This window comes from Triticum aestivum, chromosome 1B (assembly GCF_018294505.1).
Source record: "Triticum aestivum cultivar Chinese Spring chromosome 1B, IWGSC CS RefSeq v2.1, whole genome shotgun sequence".
Classification (NCBI taxonomy): Eukaryota; Viridiplantae; Streptophyta; class Magnoliopsida; order Poales; family Poaceae; genus Triticum; species Triticum aestivum.
The window spans coordinates 679,662,753-679,672,791 of NC_057795.1; positions in this window are offsets into that span (position 1 = coordinate 679,662,753).

Below are 10,039 nucleotides of genomic sequence, written 5' to 3' on the forward strand. Positions count from 1 at the left end.
GCAACCCTTGGATCTGAGATCAAATGGTCACATGCTAAGTTGCTGAAAATTTGCAGAATAACCCTCCAGGATAGGATATTCAGCCATAGGTCTAGAATCACGCCATGCAACCGTTCGATCTCAGATCCAAGGGCTCTCGGAAGCCCATAAAATGGGAGAATGGAAAGCCACTACCCTGCCATTCGCACGCTGGCAGTTCGCTCCTACTCGTCCCCGCACGTCCTTTAATACTACCGTGGTTCGCTCCTAGTCGTCCCGTCCATTCACATTACGGCATTTCCACTAATCCTAACCCTCCTCCCAAATCCATGGCGTCCCAAATCTCCCCGATCGGCGGTGAGTACAAGGTTAGAACCATCACCGGCGATGAGTTCGACATCATCTACACCCGTTCTTCCGCGACGGTGAAAGGATGCCTTTCTCGCTTCAGACGCATGTTCGAACTCAGATGATGAGTGGGTCGCTGGGCTAGATGTTGAGTACACCACAGTCCTGGGACGAGAGAAGGATCTAAAGGACGAAGAGAGGAAGAAGCCCGCCGTGATCCAGGTTTGCGTACATAACGTTTGCTTGGTCTACCACATATGCCATGCCAACGTTGAGTGCCAGGATTTTAAGAACTTCCTCAAGGACAAAACAGTGAAATTCGTTACTGTAGACTTTAAGAACGACAAAGAAGTCCTGGGTCGGATAGGCCTCGTTGTAGGCAACCCCTTCGACCTCCAGAAGAATCGGCTGGTGCCCTCTCGTCAGCCTTCAATGCTGACCCTGGCACGAGCCATGGTTCATCCTTCGTACTGTAAACTGGAGAAACCTCATTACACGTTTCATCGTCATGCATGGCAGCGAAATGTACTAGATATAGACCACATCCACTACTCTGCAATGGATGGCTACCTTTGTTTCAATATCTACAAGGGTTGGATGAAGAGCAACAGCCAAGTTGGCGGTTCAAGCAAAGAAGTATCGGCCAAGCGGAAGAGGGACAAGGACGAAGTCGAGGACGTGGACGAGGACTCCGAGTAAGGTGGCAGTGTCGTTGCTTGTGGTGGTTATAAACTTCTAATGCAGTGTCTACCGGATTAGTTGCATAGTTTAATTTCAGGTGTGCTTAGTTTAATCTGAGTGGTGTGTTGTGGTGAGCCCCCAGCAGAACTATGTTATGTTTCTTCTCGTTACTTTAACTCTTCAGTATGTACATACTACTAGTATTTCTTTAATAGAATTTAGCACCCCAATTAAGCACGTACTAGCTTTTTTTAATAATACTATATGCATAATTTGGCAACGAGCGCTCTCTATATGTACCACCTTTTTTTAAAATTTCCATCGATAGTACTACTGTACAAAAGTATACATTTTTTAAAAGGCTAGAGTACTTTTCATCACATATATAGCCAGTTAAATTCTCAACCTAGAACGATGTGCATGCCATGTAGAAAACTGATACGGAGGAAGTATAGTAAAAATGAGGTGATTTTACCGAGCGATCGGCGAGGGAGCATGGCCTGTCATGCGGTCCCACGTGTCATGATGTACCAAGGCGATGCGCGTGTCCCTCTTGAGGCAGAAGCAATACTACTATGTGGTTTGAGATGATGGCGAACCGAAGTGTGAAATAATGGCTGCTTCGTCCGTCTGGGAAGGTGCGGCATTGTGATTTGACGTCTCATTGTTCATTACTACTACTGGGCCGGTACGAGTGGGGTGCGTCCCCCCTGCTATTCTGCACTGTTATTTGGTGCTTGACACGTCGACCCGGTTGCTATATGTCCCACATGTCAGCGACAGGAAGTACAAAATTCATGAAAGGGAGCGTCGACGGAGGAGTATACTACAGAATTCATGAAAGGGAGCGACTTAATTTTGGAAAAATCTGTTTTTACGGAGTACGTACCACTAGGGCTTATAGGGATCATCTAAGAAACATTCGTTTTTCCGTTTGATAAGTCTCAATTCTACTACTCCCTCCTTTCCAGTTTATAGGGCTCAAATCTGAAATATCATCAACCAATGCATTTTGTGAGTGGAGGAATGTATCTCGTACTTTACAAAATTACTCAAATTAAACGCATGCATTAATTTGGATTAATTGCAGTGCATGTATGGTTGGCCACTAGATGAGTAGGAATATTACATGCATTGGTGTGTTCCTTTTTAATTCTTGCATGCAAAGATTTAACGCGCCTCGAAAACTAAAAATAACATGGAGATGAGCCATTTAAATTGGAAAAACAAAAAAGTTGAAATAAGCCCTATAAATTGGAAAGGAGGGAGTATACTAGTAGTAGTACCATTACATGTTGGATTTCGAGGTGCGTTAGATCACCCGACACAAGCAGTGTCAAGAGGAAACTAACCAATGCATGTACAAGTTCATGGAAATTTAGTGGTCATTCATGCATTCATTCTAATTAATGCCTCGGTAACATAACTTCTTGATAAAAAACGAGCGTACTAATTACTTGTGCAAACTACGAAATTAATTCGACCACTCACCGTCTACCTTGGTTGGAGAGATTTTGAAATTGAGCCATAAACTGGAAAGGAGGGAGTAGTAACTTTTGTCTCGATTACTATTTGTGGCCTTGTATAGATGCAAAATGTATTTTTTTATAGTGGCCTTGTATAAGTATATGGAGGTAGTACTAACCAAAGTACGTACATAGTAGGGACGAGGAGTAAACGGAGGGAGTAGTAAAATTTTCTCCTCGTGCTGCGAGCCACCGTGCGCGTGGGCGAGGGAGCGGGCGTAAAGGCGTACAATAGTACTAGTAAGCTTCACCTCATCCTGTGAGCCACCGCGCCCGTGGGCGGGGGAGACGATGTACTAAGCAAGCTTCTCCTCGTTCTGCGAGTTGACGGGACACATCAAAAGTACTCAAGTGTATAGAGCCTTGCCTCTAAGGTAGGCCCCACATGGTTTGCCTCTTTTTTTAATTTAACAAAATGCGTCAAGTCGCAATTTGTTTGTTCACCCGTGGTAGATGATCCTCCTTCCACCAAGTAGACAACCAACACAAGTGCCAAATTACCACGTGGGCTGCCTTTTTCGTACAGAAATGAGCTTCACCGTGTACCCGCGCGGGTGTGGTTGAGAAAGAGACGGGGGTACGTGCACTGTGCATGCACCTCTTCTCTTCGTGCACGTCCCCCACCTATGTGGGTGTGTGTGAGAGAGACACAAACCTAGACATAATGCGCCGTCCATCCCCATGCCTCCGCCCAGTCCGACCACCAGTCACCACCACGCGCCACTCCTCCTCACCTTATCTCTCATATTTCTCCCTCCATTTTTATATACAAGGGGCCACTATCAAAATTACAATTTGCAGATATACAAGGCCACTAACACTAATCGATGCAATATTAATGGTGTTTGCCTCATGGTACTAGCAAAGGAGGACATTAATTATCCCTTGCATGCATGCGGGAGTTTGTAAAAAAATGCATCTTGATGTTCCGTGCAATGCACGGGCATCTTGCTAGTCCATGACAACAACACATGGCAAAATTCCACGGTGAACAAGGGATTTGAATCTGTTGGGAGGGGCTGTTTGGATCTTGCCCGGGGTAGCCAAAATACTGGCGACCCTTTTGTCCACCGGTGCCTTTGCCATCGATGAACGAGGAATGGCTCGGGTGCTCATGCTGTCATGCATCTGAAGGAAATATGCCCTAGAGGCAATAATAAAGTTATTATTTATTTCCTTATATCATGATAAATGTTTATTATTCATGCTAGAATTGTATTAACCGGAAACATAATACATGTGTGAATACATAGACAAACATAGTGTCACTAGTATGCCTCTACTTGACTAGCTCGTTTATCAAAGATGGTTATGTTTCCTAGCCATGGACAAAAGAGTTGTCATTTGATTAACGGGATCACATCATTAGGAGAATGATGTGATTGACATGATCCATTCCGTTAGGCTAGCACTCGATTGTTTAGTATGTTGCTATTGCTTTCTTCATGACTTATACAAAGTTCCTGCAACTATGAGATTATACAACTCCCGTTTACCGGAGGAACACTTTGTGTGCTACCAAACGTCACAACGTAACTGGGTGATTATAAAGGTGCTCTACAAGTGTCTCCGAAGGTACATGTTGGGTTGGCATAATTCGAGATTAGGTTTTGTCACTCCTTTTGTCGGAGAGGTATCTCTGGGCCCTCTCGGTAATACTCATCACATAAGCCTTGCAAGCATTGTAACTAATGAGTTAGTTATTAGATGATGTATTATAGAACGAGTAAAGAGACTTGCCGGTAACGAGATTGAACTAGGTATTGGATACCGACGATCAAATCTCGGGCAAGTAACATACCGATGACAAAGGGAACAACGTATGTTGTTATGCGGTTTGACCGATAAAGATCTTCGTAGAATATGTAGGAACCAATATGGGCATCCAGGTCCCACTATTGGTTATTGACCGAGAATGGTTCTAGGTCATGTCTACATAGTTCTCGAACCTGTAGGGTCCGCACGCTTAACGTTACGATGACAGTTTTATTATGAGTTTATAAGTTTTGATGTACCGAAGTTTGTTCGGAGTCCCGGATGTGATCACGGACATGACGAGGAGTCTTGAAATGGTCGAGACATAAAGATTGATATATTGGACGACTATATTCGGACACCGGAAGAGTCCCGAGTGATTTCGGAGAAAACTGGAGTGCTGGAGGGGTTACCGGAACCCCCCGGGGAAGTATTGGGCCTTAGTGGGCCTGAGGGGAGAGAGAGGGCAGCAGCCCAGGAGGTGGCGCGCCCCCTCCCTTGGGGAGTCCGAATTGGACTAGGGGAGGGGGGCGCGGCCCCTCTTTCCCTCTCCCTCTCCCTCTCTTTCCTTCCCCCTTCCTCCTTCCTAGTTGGACTAGGAAAGGGGAGTCCTACTCCCACTAGGAGGAGGACTCCCCCCTCCTTGGCGCGCCCCAAGGGCCGGCCGGCCTCCCCCCTTGCTCCTTTATATACGGGGGCAGGGGGGGCACCCCAAAGACACACAAGTTGATCTACGGATCGTTCCTTAGCCGTGTGCGGTGCCCCCTTCCACCATATTCCACCTCGGTCATATCATCGCGAAGCTTAGGCGAAGCCCTGCGCCGGTAGAACATCAACATCGTCACCACGCCATCGTGCTGACGGAACTCATCTCCGGAGCTCGGCTGGATCGGAGGCCGGAGATCGTCATCGAGCTGAACGTGTGCTGAACTCGGAGGCCCTGTACGTTCGGAGCTTGGATCGGTCGGATCATGAAGACGTACGACTACATCAACCGCGTTGTCATAACGCTTCTACTTACGGTCTACGAGGGTACATGGACATACACTCTCCCCTCTCGTTGCTATGCCATCACCATGATCTTGCGTGTGCGTAGGAAAATTTTGAAATTACTACGAAACCCAACAGTGGCATCCGAGCCTAGGTTTTATGCGTTGATGTTATATGCACGAGTAGAACACAAGTGAGTTGTGGGCGATACAAGTCATACTGCTTACCAGCATGTCATACTTTGGTTCGGCGGTATTGTGAGATGAAGCGGCCCGGACCGACATTACGCATACGCTTACGCGAGACTGGTTTCACCGTTGCGAGCACTCATGCTTAAAGGTGACTGGCGGGTGTCTGTCTCTCTCACTTTAGCTGAATCGAGTGTGGCTATGCCCGGTCCTTACGAAGGTTAAAACAGCACCAACTTGACGAACTATCGTTGTGGTTTTGATGCGTAGGTAAGAACGGTTCTTTCTCAGCCCGTAGCAGCCACGTAAAATTTGCAACAACAAAGTAGAGGACGTCTAACTTGTTTTTGCAGGGCATGTTGTGATGTGATATGGTCAAGACGTGATGCTATATTTTATTGTATGAGATGATCATGTTTTGTAACCGAAGTTATCGGCAACTGGCAGGAGCCATATGGTTGTCGCTTTATTGTATGAAATGCAAACGCCCTGTAATTGCTTTACTTTATCACTAAGCGGTAGCGATAGTCGTAGAAGCAATAGATGGCGTAACGACAATGATGCTACGATGGAGATCAAGGTGTCGCGCCGGTGACGATGGTGATCACGACGGTGCTTCGAAGATGGAGATCACAAGCACAAGATGATGATGGCCATATCATATCACTTATATTGATTGCATGTGATGTTTATCCTTTATGCATCTTATCTTGCTTTGATTGACGGTAGCATTTTAAGATGATCTCTCACTTAATAATCAAGAAGTGTTCTCCCTGAGTATGCACCATTGCGAAAGTTCTTCGTGCTGAGACACCACGTGATGATCGGGTGTGATAGGCTCTACGTTCAAATACAACGGGTGCAAACTAGTTGCACACGCAGAATACGCAGGTCATACTTGACGGTCCTAGCATATACAGATATGGCCTCGGAAACACGGAGACCAAAAGGTCGGACGTGAATCATATAGTAGATATGATCAACATAGTGATGTTCACCATTGAAACTACTCCATCTCACGTGATGATCGGACATGGTTTAGTTGATTTGGATCACGTGATCACTTAGATGACTAGAGAGATGTCTGTCTAAGTGGGAGTTCTTAAGTAATATGATTAATTGAACCTAAATTTATCATGAACTTAGTACCTGATAGTATTTTGCTTGTCTATGTTTATTGTAGATAGATGGCTCGTGCTGTTGTTCCGTTAATTTTAATATGTTCCTTGAGAAAGCAAAGTTGAAAGATGATGGTAGCAATTACACGGACTGGGTCCATAACCTGAGGATTATCCTCATTGCTGCACAGAAAAGTTACGTCCTGGAAGCACCGCTGGGTGCCAGGCCTGTTGCTGATGCAACTGACAACGTTAAGAACGTCTGGCAGAGCAAAGCTGATGACTACTCGATAGTTCAGTGTGCCATGCTTTACGGCTTAGAACCGGGTCTTCAACGACCGTTTTGAACGTCATGGAGCATATGAGATGTTTCAGGAGTTGAAGTTAATATTTCAAGCAAATGCCCGGATTGAGAGATATGAAGTCTCCAATAAGTTCTATAGCTGCAAGATGGAGGAGAATAGTTCTGTCAGTGAACACATACTCAAAATGTCTGGGTATAATAATCACTTAATTCAACTGGGAGTTAATCTTCCTGATGATAGTGTCATTGACAGAATTCTCGAATCACTGCCACCAAGCTACAAGAGCTTCGTGATGAACTATAATATGCAAGGGATGAACAAGACTATTCCCGAGCTCTTCACAATGCTAAAGGCTGTGGAGGTAGAAATCAAAAAGGAGCATCAAGTGTTGATGGTTAACAAGACCACCAGTTTCAAGAAAAAGGGCAAAGGGAAGAAGAAGGGGAACTTTAAAAAGAACAGAAAGCAAGTTGCTGCTCAAGAGAAGAAACCCAAGTCTGGACCTAAGCCTGAAACTGAGTGCTGCTACTGCAAGCAGACTGGACACCAGAAGCGGAACTGCCCCAAGTATTTGGCGGATAAGAAGGATGGCAAAGTGAACAAAGGTATATGTGATATACATGTTATTGATGTGTACCTTACTAATGCTCGCAGTAGCACCTGGGTATTTGATACTGGTTCTGTTGCTAATATTTGCAACTCGAAACAGGGACTACAAATTAAGCGAAGATTGGCTAAGGACGAGGTGACGATGCGCGTGGGAAATGGTTCCAAAGTCGATGTGATCGCGGTCGGCACGCTACCTCTACATCTACCATCGGGATTAGTTTTAGACCTAAATAATTGTTATTTGGTGCCAGCGTTGAGCATGAACATTATATCTGGATCTTGTTTGATGTGAGACGGTTATTCATTTAAATCAGAGAATAATGGTTGTTCTATTTATATGAGTAATATCTTTTATGGTCATGCACCCTTGAAGAGTGGTCTATTTTTATTGAATCTCGATAGTAGTGATACACATATTCATAGTGTTGAAACCAAAAGATGCAGAGTTGATAATGATAGTGCAACTTATTTGTGGCACTGCCGTTTAGGTCATATCGGTGTAAAGCGCATGAAGAAACTCCATACTGATGGGCTTTTGGAATCATTGATTATGAATCACTGGTACTTGCGAACCGTGCCTCATGGGCAAGATGACTAGAACGCCGTTCTCCGGAACTATGGAGCGAGCAACTGATTTGTTGGAGATCATACATACTGATGTTTGTGGTCCAATGAATGTTGAGGCTCGAGGCAGGTATCGTTATTTTCTCACCTTCACAGATGATTTGAGCAGATATGGGTATATCTACTTAATGAAACATAAATCTGAAACATTTGAAAAGTTCAAAGAATTTCAGAGTGAAGTGGAAAATCATCGTAACAAGAAATAAAGTTTCTACGATCTGATCGTGGAGGAGAATATTTGAGTTACGAGTTTGGTCTACACTTGAAACAATGCAGAATAGTTTCGCAACTCACGCCACCCGGAACACCACAACGAAATGGTCTGTCCGAACGTTGTAATCGTACTTTACTAGATATGGTGCGATCCATGATGTCTCTTACTGATTTACCGCTATCGTTTTGGGGTTATGCTTTAGAGACGGCCGCATTCACGTTAAATAGGGCACCATCAAAATCCGTTGAGACGAGGCCTTATGAACTGTGGTTTGGCAAGAAACCAAAGTTGTCGTTGCTTAAAGTTTGGGGCTGCGATGCTTATGTGAAGAAACTTCAACCAGATAAGCTCGAACCCAAATCGGAGAAATGCGTCTTCATAGGATACCCAAAGTTAATTGTTGGGTACACCTTCTATCACAAATCCGAAGGCAAGATATTCGTTGCTAAGATGGATCCTTTCTAGAGAAGAAGTTTCTCTCGAAAGAAGTGAGTGGGAGGAAAGTAGAACTTGATGAGGTAATTGTACCTTCTCCCTTATTAGAAAGTAGTTCATCACAGAAATCAGTTCCAGTGATTCCTACACCAATTAGTGAGGAAGTTAATGATGATGATCATGAAACTTCAGATCAAGTTGCTACCAAACCTCGTAGGTCTTCCAGAGTAAGATCCGCACCAGAGTGGTACGGTAATCGTGTTCTGGAAGTCATGTTACTAGACCATGATAAACCTACGAACTATGAGGAAGCGATGATGAGCCCAGATTCCGCAAAATGGTTTGAGGCCATGAAATCTGAGTTGGGATCCATGTATGAGAACAAAGTGTGGACTTTGGTGGACTTGCCCGATGATCGGCAAGCCATAGAAAATAAATGGATCTTTAAGAAGAAGACTGACGCTGATGGTAATGTAACTGTCTATAAAGCTCGACTTGTTGCGAAAGGTTTTCGACAAGTTCAAGGGGTTGACTACGATGAGACTTCTCACCCGTAGCGATGCTTAAGTCTGTCTGAATCATGTTAGCTATTGCTGCATTTCATGATTACGAAATTTGGCAAATGGATGTCAAAACTGCATTCTTGAATGGATTTCTGGAAGAAGAGTTGTATATGATGCAACCAGAAGGTTTTGTTGATCCAAAATGTGCTAACAAAGTGTGCAAGCTCCAGCGATCCATTTATGGACTGGTGCAAGCATCTTGGAGTTGGAATAAACGTTTGATAGTGTGATCAAAGCATATGGTTTATACAGACTTTTGGAGAAGCCTGTATTTACAAGAAAGTGAGTGGGAGCTCTGTAGCATTTCTGATTTTATATGTAGATGACATATTATTAATTGGAAATGATATAGAATTTCTGGATAGCATAAAGGGATACTTGAAAGGAGTTCTTTAAAAGAAAGACCTCGGTAAAGCTGCTTACACATTGAGCATCAAGATCTATATAGATAGATCAAGACGCTTGATAAGATTTTTCAATGAATACATACCTTGATAAATTTTTGAAATAGTTCAAAATGGAACAGTCAAAGAAGGAGTTATTGCCTGTGTTGCAAGGTGTGAGGTTGAGTAAGACTCAAGACCCGACCATGACAGAAAATAGAAAGAGAATGAAAAGTCATTCCCTATGCCTCAGTCATAGGTTCTATAAAGTATGCTATGCTGTGAACCAGACCTATTGTATACCTTGCTCTGAGTTTGACA